Source organism: Dromiciops gliroides, chromosome 6 (assembly GCF_019393635.1).
Source record: "Dromiciops gliroides isolate mDroGli1 chromosome 6, mDroGli1.pri, whole genome shotgun sequence".
NCBI lineage: Eukaryota > Metazoa > Chordata > Mammalia > Microbiotheria > Microbiotheriidae > Dromiciops > Dromiciops gliroides.
The window spans coordinates 217,799,595-217,822,578 of record NC_057866.1 but is presented as its reverse complement, the minus strand read 5'-3'; the positions used below and the strand labels follow the sequence as shown (position 1 = coordinate 217,822,578).

The 22,984-nt window shown below is 35.1% G+C and overlaps 1 pseudogene; it reads right to left on the bottom strand.

Moving 5' to 3' along the window:
- Positions 1–11,930: 11,930 nt before the first annotated feature.
- The window catches only part of LOC122732224, a 37,118-nt pseudogene continuing 26,064 nt past the window's right edge, over positions 11,931–22,984 (bottom strand).

Here is a 22,984-nt window from a genome sequence, read left to right as displayed (position 1 = left end):
TATTATCATTATTATTATAGAGAGAGGGGAAAAAAACCTGTCAGACAGATCATTAGAGTACACTGGATGGAGCCGAAAACGCTGAGAGTGTCAGAGAGATAAGTAGAGGTCCAAGAGAGATTAATGTCACAAAAAAACAGAGTTGAGAGTATGCAGAAAGAAAAGGAGATACACGTATGAAATGATACAGAGCAGGTGAAAAGGGTGAGATCTGTGGTGCAGAGGAAAGCTACTGAATTTGTAAATAAAGCATTCATTTATAATGTTGGAGATGTTTTTTTTCTGTTGAGTTGGATGTTGGAATTCAGATCACAAAACCTTTCAAATGGAATGAAAGGAAAAGAAATTGAGGCAATGGGTATGAATAACCCTTTATCTAGGAGTTTGACTGTTAAAGGAAGGAGATGTATGACTGATAGCTTAAAGGGTCAATATGGTGTTTTTTGAGAGAGGTGAAAAGATTTGGACATGTTCAAAGTAACCTATAATTCCTGTCATATAGTGTTACGCTTTTATTTTTTATGGTACTTATAATATAATTTCTCTGTGAGATGACACATTACTAAAAATCACCAGAAAAATAACTGGTTAAAAATTTTCCTTATTCTGAAAGCCATGAAAGTCTCCACTATAGATCACTTAAATGTCAGGGTCAGTGTCTATTTTATGTCTCATAGACAGTGTGTTCCACATATAGGTGATAATAAGTGAAGCTTCCTCCTAAATTTATAATTGTCTTGTAGGATGAAGCCTGTGGTCAAAGACTCTTGGCACTTTACTTAGAAATGGAATATTTGGAAACAGAGGATTAGCAAAGCACTTAATATAATTCATTTGTCCCTCTATACTCATTTTTAGTCTTAGTAGCTACAGCTGTATCATCTATTAAGGTTTATGGAGTAAGAAATGGAAGTCCCCAAAGTCAAGCATGAGGTTATGGGAGTGGAAATTGAACAATTCTTTCACTCTCAAATCACCATGATTATGCACACACACAAACACACACACACACCACATACATATATACACATGTATACATGCACATATATATGTATCTTTATGTGCATATGTTTATGTCTGTATATATATACATATATATATATATATACACATACTTTGGCAGTCATCTAACTTGTTTCATGATTAGAATATATATAAGGAAGCATATATACATATATATGTGCGTGATGTTACCATTTCAATGCACAGATGGCATATTTTTCCATTTGTTTCTGAACTTAAAATCATTTATAATTAATTTAGAAAGACAAAAAGAATAATTTGTTATAACTCAATTTTGCTTACAGACAAGTAGATTTTATTTTTCTTTGTTAGTTTTTACTTGTTAGTTCTCTCTTCCAGAAATTCCCAGTTTTTATGAATTTCTCCTGTCTTTATGCAATCTAAGGGATCTCTACTATTTTTCAGATACTGCAAAAATAAAGTGAAATTCTTAAATAGCAAGAAAATATGTTTAACTTAACTCATTATCTCTGAAACTCTCTTCCTGAGAAAAGAATAATTAGGCACTTATGGAAAGATATTTCACCTTAACATCACTATCAGAAGACAGAGAAATGTAGGAGGGGAGTAGAATAGATGGCAAGTTTGATATCTATGGTGTTACTAATTAGAATTAGAATACCTAATAGATAGCATAAAGATTTATTTAATCAATAAGAAAATTAATTATTCATACAAATCTGTATTGAAGAGTTGACCTCTTCTCTTCTCTTCTCTTCTCTTCTCTTCTCTTCTCTTCTCTTCTCTTCTCTTCTCTTCTCTTCTCTTCTCTTCTCTTCTCTTCTCTTCTCTTCTCTTCTCTTCTCTTCTCTTCCCTTCCCTTCCCTTCCCTTCCCTTCCCTTCCCTTCCCTTCCCTTCCCTTCCCTTCCCTTCCCTTCCCTTCCCTTCCCTTCCCTTCCCTTCCCTTCCCTTCCCTTCCCTTCCCTTCCCTTCCCTTCCCTTCCCTTCCCTTCCCTTCCCTTCCCTTCCCTTCCCTTCCCTTCCCTTCCCTTCCCTTCCCTTCCCTTCCCTTCCCTTCCCTTCCCTTCCCTTCCCTTCCCTTCCCTTCCCTTCCCTTCCCTTCCCTTCCCTTCCCTTCCCTTCCCTTCCCTTCCCTTCCCTTCCCTTCCCTTCTCTTCTCTTCTCTTCTCTTCTCTTCTCTTCTCTTCTCTTCTCTCTCTTCTCTTCCTTTTCCCTCTCTTCCCCTCTCCTCTCTTCTCTTTTCCCCTTTCCTCCGCTCACCCCGCTCTCAAATGAATAGATATAAAAGTAAAAACCACCCTAGAAAAGGAACAGGAAAAGAAGGAAAATTGAAGTATATCCTTGTTGCTTAGCTAGCAGTTTAGAAACTCAAACCTGTTTGAATTATTTCTTTTAGACTAAACATTGTCCAGGAAAAATCAAAACCAAAAGAAACTTTTTTTTCTTTCACTGATATTATCAAAAATAAGAACACATTTAATTAATATGTTAATAAATAAGTGGCAGTGTACTAAATGCCAAAAATGGACAGCATTGATATTCTCAATGAATGAGAGTTCCTAGCTAAATGTGCCCAGCAAATAATTTCCAAGAGTTATTTGACCTTTACAAAAAATGATTTTTATTCACCTATAATTTAAAACCCAGTCTTCTCCCTTCAGTAACCATGCCTGTTACTGAACCATGTTCAGTAACAATAAAGGTGCTTAACATTTTTGCATGTGGCATGTACTCCAAGGGTACCAGGTGAAGCCAATAGACTTTTCATAACGTTTTAAAATGCAATAAAATAAAATCCATTGGATTATAAAGGAAACATTATATAAACATTTTATAAAGATTTTGTATTTTGCTCATCTAACTTCATGAACTCCTTAAAATCTATCCAGAAATTCATTTAGGGTCATTGGTTACAAAATTAAGAGGTCCTGGGGCAGCTAGGTGGCACAGTGGATAAAGCCCCGGCCCTGGAGTCAGGAGGACCTGAGTTCAAATCCGGCCTCAGACACTTAACACTTACTAGCTGTGTGACCCTAGGCAAGTCACTTAACCCCAATTGCCTCACCCCCAAACAAACAAACAAACACAATTAAGAGCTCCTGTTATAATTGAGGAGACAGAACTCTGAATCATACATGAGATATTTTATGAAGGTTCATTGAACTGAACAAAAAGGATAAATACATTTTCCTACATTAAATATGACTATTCTCAACAATACAATGATCCAAGACAGTCCCAAAGGACTATTAATGAAACATACTATCCACCTCTTCTTCTTCAGTCTTGTAGCACCTGTACCATTTGCCATGGACTATTTCTTATAACTCAAAAGAAGTCAATGACCTGGTATATGGTTTGATTGGGAATGGTGAATTGAACTCATAAAAGTCAAAAAGGAAAAAAAAAAGAATTAATTATGTTCCTAATAGTATTGGGTTTTAACTCTTTTTAGGTCCTTTTAAAAAACAATCATCCTGGGAAGCTAGGTGGCGCAGTGGATAAAGCCCCGGCCCTGGAGTCAGGAGGACCTGAGTTCAAATCCGGCCTCAGACACTTAACACTTACTAGCTGTGTGACCCTAGGCAAGTCACTTAACCCCAATTGCCTCACCCCCAAACAAACAAACAAACACAATTAAGAGCTCCTGTTATAATTGAGGAGACAGAACTCTGAATCATACATGAGATATTTTATGAAGGTTCATTGAACTGAACAAAAAGGATAAATACATTTTCCTACATTAAATATGACTATTCTCAACAATACAATGATCCAAGACAGTCCCAAAGGACTATTAATGAAACATACTATCCACCTCTTCTTCTTCAGTCTTGTAGCACCTGTACCATTTGCCATGGACTATTTCTTATAACTCAAAGAAGTCAATGACCTGGTATATGGTTTGATTGGGAATGGTGAATTGAACTCATAAAAGTCAAAAAGGAAAAAAAAAAGAATTAATTATGTTCCTAATAGTATTGGGTTTTAACTCTTTTTAGGTCCTTTTAAAAAACAATCATCCTGGGAAGCTAGGTGGCGCAGTGGATAGAGCACCGGCCCTGGAGTCAGGAGGACCTGAGTTCAAATCCGACCTCAGACACTTAACACTTACTAGCTGTGTGACCCTGGGCAAGTCACTTAACCCCAACTACCTCACTTAAAAAACAAAAACAAAAACAAAAACAATCATCCTTAGAAGAAAAATAATAGAAACAAAATATCATTCAAATATCTTGTCAGTGTTCTATCTTTAAGTAGAGATCAAAAGACTAAGGCAGCTAGGTGGTGCAGTGGACAAAGTCTTGGGTCTTGGAATCAGCTGACTCAACTTTGATTTCACATCTAATCTAGACTCTAACGTTGTGTGGCCTATGGCAAGTCACTTAGTACTCTTTGTTTCAATTTCTTCATCTGTAAAATGATCTGGAGAAAGAAATAGAAAATCATTCCAGTATCTTTTCCAAGAAAATCCCAAATGGGGTCATGGAAAGTTGAACATGAATAAACAACAAAAGAAAAGACTAAAAACTCTCATGTATTCAGAATTATGTCACCTATAGTAAGGACTTTGTGTCCATTTTAATTCAGTAGGCTTTCAAGTGTGTTTTCTTCAGTGCCATTTTTACTTCATTATGTAGCAAAAAGATCTGTGATGTCAAATCCCATTCATAGTTATGATAATCATTGTATAGAAAATTGTCACAATTTTTTAATGCATCATTCCCATCATTCTAGTATATTCATTGTTCGTACACTTTTGTTTGACCAGGACCAGAGGAGTTGTCTTTTTTGTGAAGCTATAACCACCTCAAGGTTATTGAAGATCACATTCAGGTTTTTGTTTTTTGGACTTTTTTTTGGATGGGAGGAGAGCCTCAGATTTCCAACTCATATTGAAGATGCAGTGAAAAAATCCTCCTCCCTACCTCTATTGAATCTATTTGAAAACAACAACAAGAAAACAGCAACAAGAAACAAACAAACAAACAGAAATGCTGTCTAAGAATGCATCTCTCATTATTACTTAAAAGCTGATTTTTTAAAACTTAAATGTAATATTATGGTTCGGGTGTGATTTTAGAAGGCAGAGTTCTGTTAAGCAATTCTGGTTTCTTCTAATCTTAAAAATCCCTATCTCTACCTATATTTAACATATATATTTTTTTCCACAATTAAAAAAATAGTCATAACTATCACTAGATATTTTAGTAGCAATAATGTTCATTATTACAATGTAAATTTTAGTGTCTTAAGATGTTTATACTATATCAATTGTGAGAGGGAAAAGGACAAATGACAGTTAATCCAATTAAAACCATACCTGCCTGGCCCTCAAGGGGGTGTGTTCTAGGAGGGTGTGAACTCTGACCTCAACACAGGACCACCCTTAAATCCAGTAAACCAATAAATTTGCATGATGCTAGCCAATTAGCTTTAAGCAGTGTGTAAGGACTGCCTCTCCTCCAGACCCATAAAAAACTTCCACAGGGAGTTACTTACTCTTCATCAGACTCTTGGGGTGCTCTTGGTGGCAGAGGACTTGGAGGAAGTAGAAAGCCAGTCTGAACTCTATTTTTCCTCTATGTTAGAAGGCCAGGCTGAGCTCTATTCTCTCCTTTATACTAACTACCTCGGCCTTTTCTGAACTTTCAGAGAAATATGTGCTCTCTTTACTAATATTTAATATAATTTAAGAAATGCTTAATGCCCCCAAACTTGGGCTAAAGCTTCTAATTTATAAGTAAAAATTATATTAGAAACCCCAACTAATTTTCCCCAAATTTAGGATAGAAATAAGGCGACCACATATAGTTTTACTTACCACAACAGGATCCTTAGTTCAAACAATTTAAATGTATTTACATATTTTAATATAGACTGAATATCATGCTGAGTCAGTAAGACCTTTGTAAGATATTAACTTTTCCACCTATAAGAGGCTAAATAGCTCTTACTAGACATTATTGCTAAAATTGAGACAAGTGACATAAAGTGTTTCATGTTGGCTCAGGTTATAAACCTCAGCCCATATGATTAGATTCTTTAAATATTGATGACCAAATTATTATGTAAATATGCTTCCATACCTTATATGGTAAAAATTTACCATTTATTTAAATAGTGAACAAAACAATAATTTTCCTTATTCAATTTAAGAAAAAAAATATTTTTTGGAATAAGTTTTAAAGAAATGGTAATATCTAAATTTAGATTGTTCAGTTTTGTTTTTTTTTTTACTCAAGTAAATCTTGATTACTTCTCTATTTTAAAGTAGTCCACAGAATCTTTGCATTTAAGGGACCTCCAGGCATTGTTAGTTTCCTCTACATATCTTAATGATTATTGATGCTTCCCAGGCCAGTTCATCATAGCATTAGCATAAAAAAATCCTTATGTCTGATGATGAGAGGGTAATGGGGAAAATGAGAAATATCTGAATATTAAAATTTGAATCTTTGCTTGGATATTTGGTAGCTGTATAACCTTGGGCAAGTAAGTGACTCTCTCTGAACCACAGTTTAATGAATTGATATTATTATCCAAGTCATAGAGTTATTCCAAGGATCAAATAACAGAGTTCTTTGTAAATATAAAAGGCTATTGTCATGTCAGTGATTATGAAAGGACAATCATTTATGGCAGAGTTTCCTCTCTTGCAGGCTGTCAATCTATCTCTCCCCCACCTCACATCCCCCAATTCATAGAAATCTAAAAAGATTACAAGAAACTATTCTATTTTAACTCTTATTAAATTTTCTATTCCTCATATGACTCTTGGGCCTTCCCTCATATTTGCTTCTTCCACATCACTGCTATTTTAATTAATCTTTAATTTTCTATATCATCCCTAACTCTTCATTCAGTTCTCTAATCTATTCAAGGAATTTTTTTGGGGGTGGGGAGTAAATAATAATATTATTTACAAAAATAACAATATTTTTGGTTCTCTAAACATGATTCAATTCTATTAACAATGAAGTACAAATTTAATGTTTAAAATAGGAATTAATATCAGCTTCTCAAGATAATAAATTCATAGAAAATCAGAAAAAATAAATGGACTGTTAAAGAAACAATGGAATTATGTCTTTCAACCAAATGCTTCTATACTTAAAGCTAAATGTTGATTCAAAAAATCAACAAAGTATTCACCACATGGCTCTGTAGGAGAAGATTTTGTCAGATTTTGTAATTTTGTCACTTTTTCATACACATAGATCTATATATTTATATCTAGTTGTACAGATAGATGATAGATTGAGATGATAGATAGATAGATAGATAGATAGATAGATAGATAGATAGATAGATAGATAGATAGATAGATAGATAGATAGATGATAGATAATTTCACACACTGGATAAGTTCTAGAAGTGATTAATTTTTCAGTATCCCCAAGAAAAGGTTGATAGGAGGTACTATTAGAAAAGTTTACTCATTTTAAATTTATTTCATTATGTCTATAATTGATTTATATAGGAAAGTTTGGGTAACATGGATATTTGTTTCATTAAGTCAAAAGATTGAATTTTTATTAGGATCTAATTTTATAAACTTTAACTTTTTAAAAATATGATCCATTTTCCTGCATATTTGTCTGTGATAAAGTTCATTTACATATCCAAGATTACATATACTGAAAAAGTACACATATTGTGCAAATATAGTTTGTATATCTGTGTTTATATGTATACATGCACATGCATATATCAACATATCAGTAAAATACATACATATATTATAACATGGATATATGAGAGGTAGGTAATAGATGACATGATAGACTGCTATCCATTTTTCAAAATCTAATTTCTTTTATGGAAAATATTATGACTTTTTATTGACGGTGTCTCAATGCATAGAACTAATGTTAATAGTCAAATTTTGTGACTCCACTAAACAGATCAAATTAATCAAAATTTCAATATAATCATAGGCAACATAGATATTTGCTGAAAAGGGGTAGGAAGCTACAAGAGTTAAGAACATGTTATATTTACAATTTAAGTCTTTGGTACTACGCAACTCAATTTTATTTACACCAAAATTTCTTGTCCCTTTTGACATACATTCATTGATGCCCAAAGATGTTGCAAATATATTTCTTGTTATTTGCATTAGCTATAATAATGTTTATGTTGCAACTAAAAATGACCAGAATTGAATACCTAATTTAAGAAATTCTTATGCCCCATCTTTCACTCTCAAGTCTACCTCTTTACAAATGACTTTCAAATCGACATCTCTAGGACTTAGTTCTTATCTATTCTTCACTGAAATCTGCTGATTTTATATATGTGTGTGTGTATGTATGCACATGTATATATACACACATGTATATATTTATGTACGTACATATGTATGTATATATGCATGTGTATATATAATTGTTTACCATATACATATAAGTATATAAAACCATTTTCTATGTGTATATGCATATCTGGTCACACGTGTATACATATCAAATTATTTTCTATATAATAGTTTATATATGTGTGTATACACATATATATACACATATGTGTTTATTACATGCTTATCTATAAAAGGAGAATCATAGACACAAAAATTGTAAATATATAAATCCTTGATATTATCCCAACATTTCTATTGATTCTCAGACTTATTAGATTTTTTATACATGACATAATTATAGAGGTATAGACTTCACTAAAGAAACATATTTCCAAAAAAGTTAAAGGTATTTACACCATGAAAAATCATTAATAAAAATTTCTAAAGAAAAAAAATGTCCAGTCTCAGAAAATTATTTATTCATTTAATGTACTGGGCATCATGTCATTTGTTCATTTCAGGTTCGGTTGGTATAATTTTTATGGTTATTTTTTGCCTAAACATTAGAAAATATTTTTATTTCATTTAAAAATGAAGCTGCAAACTCTATTTCTATACATAAGCAAATGAATCTAGTAGTCATAAATAATGAATGAATAACTTATTGAAAAACATAAATAAAAGATTCATGTTTTTATCATTTCAGGTATGTCAGTAGAATAGTGATACTTTCTTCAATTATATACAGTTATAATTATCCAATAATGACTGATTTTTATTATATTTATCATCAGTTAAAAAGGTCTTATTGAGTAACATAAATATCAATGCATTGAATCAATTGACAGAAGGATAAAGTAGAATATCTTAAAATCAGTCATTTGACATACAATACCATTGTTTTACAAAGAAACTATACTACATAGTGTTAAGGGCTAAAATTCTAGCTAGTCTGTCTAAAATATCTAATGAGTGGTCGCCAATAAATTATAACTTTTAGCAAGAGTTAGACTTTTAAGCATTTATTAAGGAGAATAAGAATTTGGTAAAGAGAGAGAAAGGCCTAGATTCCTATCTATTAAAGGGAGAGCACATTTCTAGCTCCGCTCTCCACCAGAGTCCAAAGGAAAGAAGAGCCTGCGACCCAGCGCCAGTCTCTTCCTTCCTCCTCCCACTCGCCCACGTCACTTCCTGATGCCAAAGAAAAGACTCCTGGTCTTGCCCTCAAAAACCTTCGCTTCATGGGTGGAACTCTTCTACAGTAGGTCTCCAGCAGGTGGCGTCATTCCAATCGTTACAATAGAAAGGTGCCAATTTTTTATTTTTACATTCTATACCATTGAAATTATAAGTACTTTCTGAAATATGTACAAACACATAAGGATAGGGACTGGACCTAAGATTTCACTCCTACAAGGATCTGCTATCAATATAACTCTTTATGTTTTCTGCAACTCCTGGCCTTAGGGAGAGATCAAAAGCACCACGCTTGAGACTTGACCAAGGTAACACAGTCAGTATGTATCAGAATTTGGACTTGAGGCTAGTTTTTCCTGGCTCCAAGACCAAGTGTCAGTTCACTATACCTCAAACATTCTTTATATATAAATTGATATATTTACAGATAATTATATCATATAGAAAAATAATGGCTATAAATAATATAATATATTAATCTACAATAATGCAATATATATTAAGTGATGTATAGGATTTATAAATCTATCTATCTATCTATCTATCTATCTATCTATCTATCTATCTATTTAGTTCTAAATATATCTGTGATTTCATCAGGAAAAATGACTTCCAATTGAGAAAACTCCTTGATAATTTGGATCAGCAAAGTTTTCTGCAACTTATAGGCTTAGATAGTTTTCTAGGGATTTGCGAGTTTAAGTCATTTGTTAACAATCATACAATTGCCATGGATTTTTTTTTTTTAAGTGAGGCAATTGGGGTTAAGTGACTTGCCCAGGGTCACACAGCTAGTAAGTGTTAAGTGTCTGAGGCCAAATTTGAACTCAGGTACTCCTGACTCCAGGGCCGGTGCTCTATCCACTGCTCCATCTAGCTGCCCCCAATTGCCATGCATTTGAAGTGAGATTTGACCTTAACTCTTTCTGAACAAAAGGTCAGTACCGTATCTACAGGTCACACACACATATGTACATATGTCGAATGTATGTGTATATCTTAGGATAATAAATATATTTCTGGAGGAGAGCCAAGAATCCATTTATTACAATTCCATCATTTTACAAATTAATAAACTGAGACTGAGAGTTAGAGTAATTTGTCTAAAGTTACAAAGATGGTGTCAGAGGTGGGATTAGAAATGATGTGTTCTGACTCCAGAATCATTATTCAGAATTGTAGTGTGATGACTTATATGTGTTTACATGCATTTATATAATCATGAATAAATATATACTTGTAAGACTTCCAGGGAAAATTTGAAGGCAAAATTTAGGCAATGGCTACATTAGTGAGTTTGAAAACTAGTTGGTGGTACAGTGGATAAAGATCTGGACTTTGAATCAGAAAGTCATGAGTGAAGAACAGACGACAGATAGATAGATAGATAGATAGATAGATAGATAGATAGATAGATAGATAGATAGATAGATAGATAGATAGATAGATAGATAATTTATCTAAATGATAGTGTGTATGTGTATAGACACATGTGGAGATATTAGATATGTATGGATATATGATTGTATATATGCATATATGCATGTATAAAAGACCTCAAAGGGTCTCTTAAGCTAAGAGCCTAAAGGTTTTCTCCCAGCCTTGCTTTTAGGGATGGCTACATAAAGGAATACATTCAGGTTATAGCTATATTCAGTGTTAGATTCTTTTTCAATGCTTATGAATATCAAACAGCCCTTCTCAATTTGGTTCTATTCCTACACCCCGAAGTTCAGAAAAAAAAAATAATGTCTCATTTCAGAATGAGGAATCCTACTCTCCTGTTATCATTATCTTCTCATTAATTGAGAAAAAAATCATAACCAGTGTTTTGTTAGGCAAAAACTTTATCACATTTTCTAAGTAAAACATATCATCTGTAGTGATAGTTTTGTTTCCTCATTACCTATTCTAATTCCTTTTATTTCTTTTTCTTCTCATTCTAATACAATATTAAATAATAGAGGTTATAATGGGCATTCTAGCTTCACCCCTGATTGTATTGGGAAGGCTTTTGGGTTGTCACCATTACAGATAATGCTTGCTGATGATTTTAGATAAATAGTATGTATCATTTTTAGGTAGGCTCCTTTTATTCCTATGCTCTCTAGTGTTTTTATTTTTTTAACTTTTTTTTTCAGAAAGAAAAAAAATAGTTTAAATAAGTATTCTAAGAAGTACTGGTAATTATGGTTCTAATTCAAGGGGGAAAGTGAGGTGAGAGCCCTCTGGGCACTCACATGTGGAAGGGGCAGCTTCATTTCAGTGACCTGGAGCTGATCTCTAGTGGAGCATCATGCACCTGGATCACCCTGATCCTCATCAATCAAATAGGATTTCTTCTACGGGCTGTGAGAAAACATGGGCAGCCTCTGGAGATTGTTAGCCCAAAGGTTGAGATGTCACCAGATCTGGTCTGTGCTCAGACACTGTGCTCCGGTCACTTTAGAGTGTGGGCAGAGAGCCAGCTGGCCCCATGATGATGCAAAAGGCTTAGAAGAGCCCCAGCAGAAGGTTGAGCTTGGCAGTCCTCCGGAGAAGCTTGTTGAAGGTCTGACTCAAAGCCATGGGAATGGTGAGCAGGGACAGCACAGTGCTGATGGTATAGTGTCTGGCCAAGATGCTGAAGATCAGGTAGGGCAGGAAGAGCAGGGTGTTGTAGAGCGAGTATGAGAAGGTGGGCCAAATGAGAATGGCCAGGGTGATGATGCCGTCCTCCCTGTCCCTGGTGTGGTTGAAATGGAGGATGGCCAATGGGAAGATGGTCAGAGACCCCACCTCCACAGCATAGGCGAACAAGGCCAGCCTACCGAAGGTGATGAGGCTTACCTGGTTGCCCAAAGCCACAGGAGCTGGAGAAGCCCCGTCACCCACTCCCTCTCCGTAGAAGATGCACCAGGTGCTCTGGCTTGAGCACTAATGGGCAGTAGAGACAGGCAGGCAGGCAAGGCACATGCAGCTCAGCATGTAGAGGAAGGTGCTGTGGCTCCAGGATGCAGTCCAAAAGAATGCGTTCTTAGATCTTGTGGTCCATGCCCTGGGAAAGGTCGTAGTAGGAACTGACCAGGTTTCAGGCGCCATGCACAGCCAACGCACTGCCCAGTAGCAGGCCCGGCTGCAGCTCGCACTACGAGCGGTAGACCAGAGCGCTGCCCCGTGTCACGGGGCTCAGCGACACGCTGAAGCTCCATGGACACAGTGCCAACATGTATGAAGCACGCTTGTGCTGCCATAAGCGCAGGTGCCTCCCCCGTGGGCAGCCATTCCGGCCTTCCACGTGGCCTGGAAGGGGGTTGGCTCCCCTGGATGTTGATCATGTCACTTCTCTAGTGTTTTTTAATAGGAATGGGTGCTGTATTTTGTCAAAGGCTTTTTCTTCATATGATTTCTATTGCTTCTGTAATTGATATGGTCAATTATGTTGATAGTTTTCTTAATATTGAACCAGCCCTGCATTCCTCGACGAATCCCACCTGATCATAGTGCATGATCCTTGTGAATTTCTGTAATTTTTTTTGCTAGTATTTTATTTAATTTTTCATGAATATTCATTAGGGAGTTTGGTCTGTAATTTTCTTTCTTTGTTTTTACTCTTCCTGGTTTGGATCGCACCACCATATTTGTCTTATAAAAGGAATTTGGTAGGACTCCTACTTCATTTATTTTTTTTTAATAATTTATAGAGTGTTGGGATTAATTGTTCTTTAAAATTTTAGGTAGAATTCACTTGTGAATCCATCTGGTCCTGGAGATTTTTCCTTAGGAAGTTCATTGATGTATTTTTCTATTTTTTTTTCTAAAATTGAGTTACTCAAATATTTTATTTCTTCTGCTAACCTGAGTAATTTATATTTTTTGTAGATATTCATCCTTTTCATTTAGATTGTCAAATTTGTTGGCATATAGTTGGGTAAAAAAGTTCCTAATTGTCTTAATTTCCTCTTCATTGGTAGTGAGTTCACCCCTTTCATTTTTGATACTAGTAATTTGGTTTTCTTTATTCCTTTTTTTTGATCAAATTAACCAATAGTATATCTATTTTTTCATAAAAAAGCTTCTAGTTTTATTTATTAATTCAATGATTTTCTTTAAATTTTATTAATCTCTCCTTTGATTTTCAGGATTTCCAGTTTGTTTTTTAGTTGGGGATTATTGATTTGTTCTTTTTCTAGGTTTTGTTTTTGTTTTTTTTGTTTTCTTGTTTGCTTTTTTGTTTTGTTTTTAGTTGCGTGCCCGATTCATTGATCAGCTTTTTTGATGTAAGCAGTTTGGGATATAAATTTTCCCCTATGCACTGCTTTGACTTCATCCCATAAATTTTGATATGTTGTCTCATAGCTGTCATCTTCTTTAACAAAATTATTCATTCTTTCTATGATTTGTTCTTTGACTCACTTGTTTTTTAGGATCAGATTATTTAATTTCCAATTGGTTACTAATCTCTCTTTCAATTGTCCATTATTGAATGTAATTTTTATTGCATTATGATCTAAAAAAGGATACTTTTCTGTATGTGGTTGTAAGGTTTTTATACCCTGATGCATGGTTAATGTTTGTCCCATGTACTATTGAGAAGAAGCTATATCCCTTTCTATTCCCATTCAGTTTTCTCCAAAGTTCTATCATATCTACTTTTCAAAATTTTTCTCCATTTCCTTAACCTCTTTCTTGTTTTTTTTTGTTTGTTTTTTTGTTTGTTTGTTTGTTTTTGTTATTGTTGTTTAGATTTGTCCAAATCTCAGAGGAGAAGGTTAAGGTTCCCCACTAGGATAGTTTTATTATCTATTTCCTTCTTGTACCTCATTCAACTTCCCTTTCTAAAATTTAGATGCTATACCATTTGGTGCATATATGTTAAGTATTGATTTAATTTCATTGTCTATGGGACCTTTCAGCTAGATAGTTTCCTTATTTATCTCTTTTAACTAGGTCTATTTTTGCTTTTGCTTTGTCTGAAATCAGGATAGCTACCCCTGCTTTCTTTGCTTCAGCTGAAGCAAAATAGATTCTGTTCCAGACCCTTAAATGTAACCTGTATGTATCTCTTTCCTTTAAATGTGTTTCTTGTAAACAACATATTGTAGGATTTTGGTTTTTAATACAGTCTGCTATCTGCTTCTGTTTAATGGGTGAGTTCAACCCATTCACATTTATAATTATCACTATTTATTTTTTTCCATGCTATTCTTCACCTGTCAACCCCCCTAACTCTTATGCCCCTCCGCTTGTGACAAAGGGTCACAAGTGTTTTATTTATGATCACCATCTTCCCCAATATGCCCTCCATTGTATCAGTCCCCCATTCCCCTTCTATTACCACTATCCCTTTTTAATCTTCCTTATAGGGTAATATAGATTTCTATATCCAGCTCAGTGTGTTTGTTATTCCCTCTTTGAGCCAAATTTGATGAGAGTAAGGTTTAATCTTGGCCCATGCCCCCATCTTTCCTTCTATTATGATGGGATTTTTTTATGCCTCTTTTTTTTTGTGTGTGGGAAAATTCACCCCATTCAATTTCTCCCCTCCTTCTTCCACGCAATTTCTTTTCCATCATTTATTTTGTTTTCTGTGGTGTCATTCCATCCATGTCACCTTAGGACCATGCCCTCTGTCTACATATACTCCTTCTAAATATTCTTATAATAAATTTATTAAAACTGACAAATATTACCATCCCTTCAATATTACCTTATGACCACACCCTTTCTCTACATATACTCCTAATTGCTATAATATTTTCTTATAATGTTATTAAGACATACAAATATCATATAAAAATGTAACTAGTTTAACCTTATTCTTGTTTCTTTTTAACCTTGTTATGTTTCTCTTGAGTCTTATATTTGGAGGTCAAATTTTTTATTCAAATCTGACCTTTTATTCAGAAATGCTTGAAAGTCTTCTATTTCATTAAATGTCCATCTTTATCTGTGAAAGAATATATTCAATTTTTCTGAGAAGGTGATTCTTGGTTGTAATGCTAACTCCTTTGCCTTGCAGTATATTATATTACAAGGCTTCTGATTCTTTATTATTGCAGCTGCCAAAACCTGTGTATATCTGAATGTAGCTTCATGGTGTTTGGATTGTTTCTTTTTGTCCACTTGTAATACTTTTTCTTAGATCTCTGAGCTTTGAAATTTAGCTATGATATTCCTAGGAGTTTTCATTTTGGGATCTCTTTCAGGCTGTGATTGGTGGATTCTTTTGATTTCTATTTTGTCCTCTGGTTCTAATATTTCAAGGCAGTTTTCTTTGAAAATTTCTTGAAATATATTGTCCAGGCTTTTTCTTTTTCTTTTTTGGTCATGGCTTTCAGGTAGTCCAATAATTCTTATATTATCTCTCCTGGATCTATTTTCTAGGTCAGTTGTTTTTCCAATAAGAAATTTCACATTTTCTTCTATTTTTTAAAATTTTGTTTCATAGCGTCATTAGTTTCCATTTGTTCTATACTAATTGTTAAATGATTATTTTCTTCTGTGACCATTTGTACTTCCTTTTCCATTTGGCTAAATACATATTTAAGGGAATCATTTTCCTCAGTAAATTTTTGTATTTCTTTTTCATGGTTCTCTTGCATTATTTTTATTTCTTTCCCCTATTTTTCTTTTACTTCTCTAATTTGCTTTTTTTTTTTTTGCGGGGGAATGGGGGTTGAGTGACTTACCCAGGGTCACACAGCTAGTAAGTGTCAAGTGTCTGAGGCTGGATTTGAACTCAGGTACTCCTGAATCCAGGGCCAGTGCTCTATCCACTGTGCCACATAGCTGCCTCTCTAATTTGCTTTTTAAAGTCCTTTTTAAGCTATTACAGGAATTCCTTTTCGTCTTTAGACCAATTTGTGTTTTTCTTTAAAGCTTCACCTGTAGAATTAGCTCAAAGACCTTAATCTCATCAGAATTGGCACAAGGAGAGAATACCATACACACCCAATGAGGTGGAGTAAGCTATCTAACCCTGCAGGAAAGTAGGAAGGGAAGGGGATAAGGAGGGAAGGGTGAAAAAAGGGAGGGTGGAGCAGGGGAGGGGGCAGTCAGAAGCCAAACACTTTTGAGGAGGAATAGGGTAAAAGAATATAGAAAATAGATTAAATATCATTGGAAGGAAATAGGATGGAAGGAAATTGTTATGATGATTGATTATAATAGCAAAATGTATGGTAATTCCTTTGCTGGGCTATTGTGAAAAAAATTCTTTGTCAAGTTTAAGGTACTATATAAAGGTTGTGATGAACAGTATGCTATGAAGAAAACCTGGAAACACCTATATTAACTGAAGCAGAGGGAAATGTAATGTGTACAAAATAACAGCAATAGTGTAAGATGATCGAAAGATGCGATTACTTTCAGCAATGTAGTGATCCAATATAACTGTGAATGACTTATGAAAATTGCAATCCATCTACAGAGAAAGAACTGATGGAATCTGAAAACAGATTAAAGCACAATTTTTTTTATAGTTTCTTAATCTGAAGTTTTGTTTTTGTCTGTTTTTTTTCTTTCTTTTTTTTTTTTAGCGGGACAATGGGGGTTAAGTGACTTGCCCAGGGTCACACAGCTAGTAAGTGTAAAGTGTCTGAGTCCGGATTTGAACTCAAGTACTCCTGAATCCAGGGCCGGTGCTTTATCCACTGCACTACCTAGCCCCCCCACCCCCCACCCCCCACCCCCTACCCCTCCACCCCCACGTTTTCTTTCAGTACCTGGCTAATGTAGAGATGTTTTCCATGACTACTCATGGAAACGTATATTGAATTGTTTGAGTTCTTAGGGGTAGGGTATGGGAAGGGAGAGAGGAAGAGAAGTTGGAACACAAAGTTTTAAAATAATTGATGTCAAAATTTGTCTTTACATATATTTTGGAAAATAACATTCGAAACAAAAAAAAAAAAGCTTCTCCTGTAGCTATTTTGTTACTATATTCCTCCTATATCTTTATGCCTTAATTTTCCCTGTCACCATTGTAACTGTCAATACTCAAGCTTCTTTTGTGTTTTTGTTTATTGTTTTTTGTTTTATTTTGTTTTGTTTTGTTTTTGTTCATTTCTGTGCCTTTTTTTGTGCCTTGCATTTCTTTTTTCACCCTAATTGGGCTCTATTCCTAAACTGTCCCAAGGTTTGTGCTGAGGCCCTGGGTCTTATTGGTAGTTTTCACTGGGCTTTAGTCCTTAGTCACTTGCTTTTGCTGGGTTGCTAAAGTTAGCAAAGTCTTTCCAGAAGAAAGACTGTCCCTGGGGGACTGATCTTGTTGGTCTGCCCCAGTGGTGGTGCCTTGCTACTGGTTAACTCTGTTAGCAGGGCCTCCCCATTAGAAGGTCCTGGAGGTGTAACCTTATTTCCAATCAGCGCAAGTTTGTGTGTGGGTATGTGGGGAGGTACTGGTCCTACTTCTAGGTTGCTATGGTAAGCAGTCATTCTGCTAGCAGGCCCTGGAAGGGTAATTTTGTTGCAATTTGTGGAGGCCCTGCTGCTCATTTGCCCTGGAAACAGTTTCTCTGTTGGGAGTTCCCTGGAGTAGGAATTTGCTGTTGACCTGCTTGCCAGAGTGGGGTCAACAGTAGGGTCAAAGCCTCCCTGGTTGTCTGTGCTACCTTTTGGGTTCCTGGTGAGGGTCCCTACTATGCTGCCCAGACTGCTCACCTGCCCAGGTAGCTGCTGGTTTGCACAAACCTTGGGACAGTTTAGGAATAGAGCCCAATTTTGGGGAAAAAAGAAACACAAAGCCAAAAAAAAAGCACAAAAATGAACAAAAGAAATAGTATGATCCAATCAGCATACATGTTCCACAGGTTCTTTTTTTTGTGGATTTGGAGAGCCTTTTCCATCATGTGTCCTCTGGAACTTTCTTGTATCATTGTATTGGTGAGAAGAATCTAGTCTATCAGGGTTGATCAACACATAATGTTGATGATACTGTGTATAATGTTCTTCTGTTTCTGCTCATTTCACTCATCATCAATTCATGCAAGTCCTTTCAGGTTTCTCTGAACTCCTGCTCATCATTTCTTACAGTACAATAGAATTACATTACATTCATATACCACAACTTGTTCAGCCATTCCCCAATTGATGGGAAACCCCTCAATTTCTAATTCCTTGCCACCACAAAAAGAGCATGCTGCTGCTGTTTTTGCTCCTGGACCTCACTTCCCTCGCACCCAGGTAATACAAACCTTTCCTGTCAAGCTGGTAGACTGTTTCCCTGCTCCTGGAAAGATTCAGAGGCAGTTTTTTGTTATTTTGGAGGGGGAATCTGGAAGAGCTACAGTGGTTTGCTTCCCCACTAGGCCATCTTGGCACATGAAGCCCTGGCTAATGTTCTCTTAGTAATTCAAAGTTTACTCAGTCCATATTTCTTGCTCTGATTTTACCCTTACGCTATGGGCTCCAGAGATTTTTTCCACTCATGCTGACTGTCATCAGGAAACCCTTACAGTGATTTTTGATACAACCCAATTGTTTTGTCTTCTTCCTTCTTCATACTACAGACTCCCTGAAGTTTAACGTTAGGGAACTTTAAATAACCCATGCCATTTGAAGTTCAAATAAATGGGGACTTGGGAAAAATCTTCAGAAAATAAAAACAACTTCTGAGTCTCTAGGAAGTTCCCTGGATCACTTGCCTAGCTGTATGTAGGAGACCTAAATTAATGGAGGGAGCAGAGCAACAGACAGACACAGAGTTGAAAATAGAAACAGAGAGAAAGTCAGAGAGACAAAGACAGAATGAGAAAAGGGAAAAAGACACAGGAGAGAAGAAAGAAGGGGAGGAGAGAAAAGGAAAGAAATGGACAGGAGACTTTTTCATCTATTTTAATAAAAAAGTAAGATTATTTGAGAAGGTTACAAATTCAAGTTTTCAAGTCGAAAAATTCACTCTGTGCTTTGGTCATTTTTTGTATTGATAAAATCCATCAGGAATATTGAAAATAATAACTCTATTGCTACCTTAAATTTTACAAAGTATTTTCTCAAAATATACCTTTGTGATAAGTATTCAGATTACTATCATACTCATTTTAGAGATAGAGAAATGAAGCTCATAATTTAAATATTTTGCTCATGTTCACATGGGTAATATGGGACTACATATAAACCTAAGGGTTTTGACACCTTGATTAAGATTTTTTTTCTACTATGCCAAGAGTGAGCCATTCATCGCTTAGCCATAAGTAAAACCTACAGAAAAAAAAATCAGGATCTCAAACACCTTAGCCAAGATAAATCATCAAAGTGTCCTGTAGGAGACGTAGAGTGTGTTATGTCCCTTATAGGCCAAACCATCATCACAACCACTGTAATGATCATATTCTGAGTTCTCAGTGAAGGCAGCATAGGACTTCAAGCTGAAGAGCCTTAGAAATAACTATAAACACTGCTGTTACCTGGATGCATGACAGATATTATCCAGAGAAATAATCCCTAGGAGACCTCACCATCTAACAGCTGCCTTTGCATATTCTGTTCCCCTAACTCCTCAGCAACCATAGGAACATTAAGAAAAACAAATTATCTCCTCCAAAATTCTTGGCATTTTCAAATACTTAAATATCAGGAACAAATTGTGTGTGTGTGTGTGTGTGTGTGTGTGTGTGTGTGTGTGTGTTCCAGTGGAAGTGGTACGAATGAAAATACATAAATAAATCGTCTATCTTGGAATTGCTTACTAGGGACCACTGGGCTTTTCAATTCACTGCTGTTGCTGCAACTTCTTGTATGTATTGTTCCCAACTATTAAAATTTGTTCCTTGAGAGGAGGGTCTGCTTGACTGTTGTATTTGTATCCCAGGGCATTAAAATGTGGTTTGCACATGGTATATACTTAATATATTTTGTTCATTCATTCTTGCATTACTTTTAATTAAATATATATGACTATTTAAAAAAGGATGACAAGCATCATCTTTATAGGTGAACTACTGAGTTCTGTTTTTTTTTACTATTATAGTTTGAGTATTATGATAACAAAAACATAAAATAGATTCCCCCAGAAATGCCCATCCATGTTTGATGAAACACTATTTTCTACTGTTATCCTAGGTAGCTAATTTTGACATTTGCTAGAGCACTTGAGTTAGGAGTCAAGAAGGCATGATTTGAAATCAAACATCAGGCCTGTATACTCTTTGTGAGTCTGAGCAAGTCATTTTATAGCTGCTGACTTTAGTTTCCCCAATTGTAAAATGTAGACAGTAACAATGCTTGTTGACTGAATCAAATGAGTTAATATTTGCAAACACAGATAAAAGTACATTACCCTCCCCAAATACCTATTTCCAGTAAAAGGTAAAGGTAAGTGTATTATGCTCATTAATAGTCAGAATGGTCTATTATTGGAAAGAAGAAGAAAGATATGAGTCCACTGTAGCGATTTTTGCTCATCATAAGAGTGTTAAGGAGTTGCACCACTCTTTTGTTTTGGGGGGGGATGCAATGAGGGTTAAATGACATGCCCAGGGTCACACAGCTAGTAAGTGTCAAATATCTGAGGCTCGATTTGAACTCAGGTCCTCCTGAATCCAGGGCCGGTGCTTTATCCACTGTGCCACCTAGCTGTCCCTGCACCACTCTTGATTGTTTCAATTTAAATTCTTTCTTGTAGTCACAACCTTTAAGCCCTACTGAAAACTAACAAGGCAGGCTTTATTTTGAAACCTTCCTATTGAGAAATTTCATTTGGATGATAACTTCACTTACTCTTCACAAATTTTATGACACCAGAGAAAGTATACTTGAAGTCTGCAACAGCTAAGACTATGGATAACAACACAATGAAAAGAAATCAGCTTCAAACCAATGTTTTCTGAGCTCTCCATGGATATAGTAAATTTTCTTTAAAGATAAAACCCATATAAATCATTTCCAACTAAAGCAATGCATCTAATGTCACAAAAGATGTTTAGTTGCTTCTGATATTTTGAAAGTTATGCTCAAAGTATTCCCATTCCCCTCAAAAGCCATAGAGATAGGCTTAAACTTTATTCATCAAATTGTAACACAAATGGCCATTTTTTCAGCTACCTTGGAAATGGCAACTGTTAGTGTAAGTCAAAAAATACAGAAATGTCTCATATTTTATTATCTAAATTATAGTGTTTCATTTATTCTATGCTATGCATTAGCATTATCTGTGTCAGTACATTTCAAATTAGCAGTTAAATATATATCTAGTCAGTATCTGCTATATCCAGAGCACTGTGTTAGGAAATGCAATAGACATAAAATTTCAAAGCCACACTGTCTGTTCTTATGGTGTGTACAGGTGGAAGGCAGTGAGACATAGTGGAAAGGATACTAGGTTTATTGCTGTAGTCACAGATCTTTGGTTTCAATTTGGACTCTGCTTCTATGTGACATAGATATCTTTAGGAAAGTCACTAAAACTTAGCAGACCTTAGTTTTCTTTATCATCTGAGGATTGAAAATAGTGTATCCATGAAGGGACATCTAGACAAAAACATCATAAGAAGAGGAATAGTACACAATAAGAGGATCTATGATTTTGAAATAGGAAAATATCAGTGTTAAATAAGGAAATAAAATGAAGCTTCATTGAGGATAACTCTTTTAAGATGTACTTAAAATGTTAAGTAGCATTGCAGAAGCAGTGAAAATTATGAATAAAGATTATAAAGCATGAAGAACATATGGGAAATATCTATTACATCAATATAGCTTTACTATGTAAAATGTAGCATTTAATAGAATGAGATAAGACTGGAAAGGTATGTTGGTAGTAGATTCTGGAGAAAATTCAATAACTTTGCATTCTTTCATTTAGCAATAGGTAGTATTTGAAGAATTTTGAAGAAGGGAGTAGCATGGTACCTCTTCATAAGAAAGATTATGAAGTTTACCTGGTGGAGCACATAAAATGGTGGGATGAGAATCAGAAAGACCTTACTTCAAGTCCTATCTCAAAAACTTGCTGGGTTGACCTTTATCAATTTCAGTTTTCTCAATTATATAATAGAGATAATAATAGTACCTAATTTTCAGTGCTACAACAAAAATTAAATGAGATAAGATTTAGAGTGCTTTGCAAACTTAAAACACTATATAAATGTTTATTATTATTATTTGTTATTATTATTGGCAGTTGGAAATATGAGTCTGAACATCCAGAGGGAGTTTATGTCCCGCTATATAGTTTGCTAAATCGTTTGGGCATAAAGGGTTTTCAAAGACATGGTAATGAATAAGATTGCCAAGACAGAAACTGTACCATAACTTATTCAGCAAGCATTTATTAAGGACCCACTATGTTCCAAATACTTCATTAAGCACTGGGGATATATAGAAAAGACAAAACAAAAAACACAAAACAAAAAACAATCTTTGTCCTAATGAAGCTTTTGTTCTACTGGGGGAGACAACATGCAAATAAGTAAGAAAAAGACATATGAAGGTTAAATAGGGAATCTTCTCAGAGAGAGGGCACTAACTACTATTTAAGAGGCAGTAGGAAAGGCTTTTGTGTAGAAGGTGAGTTTTCA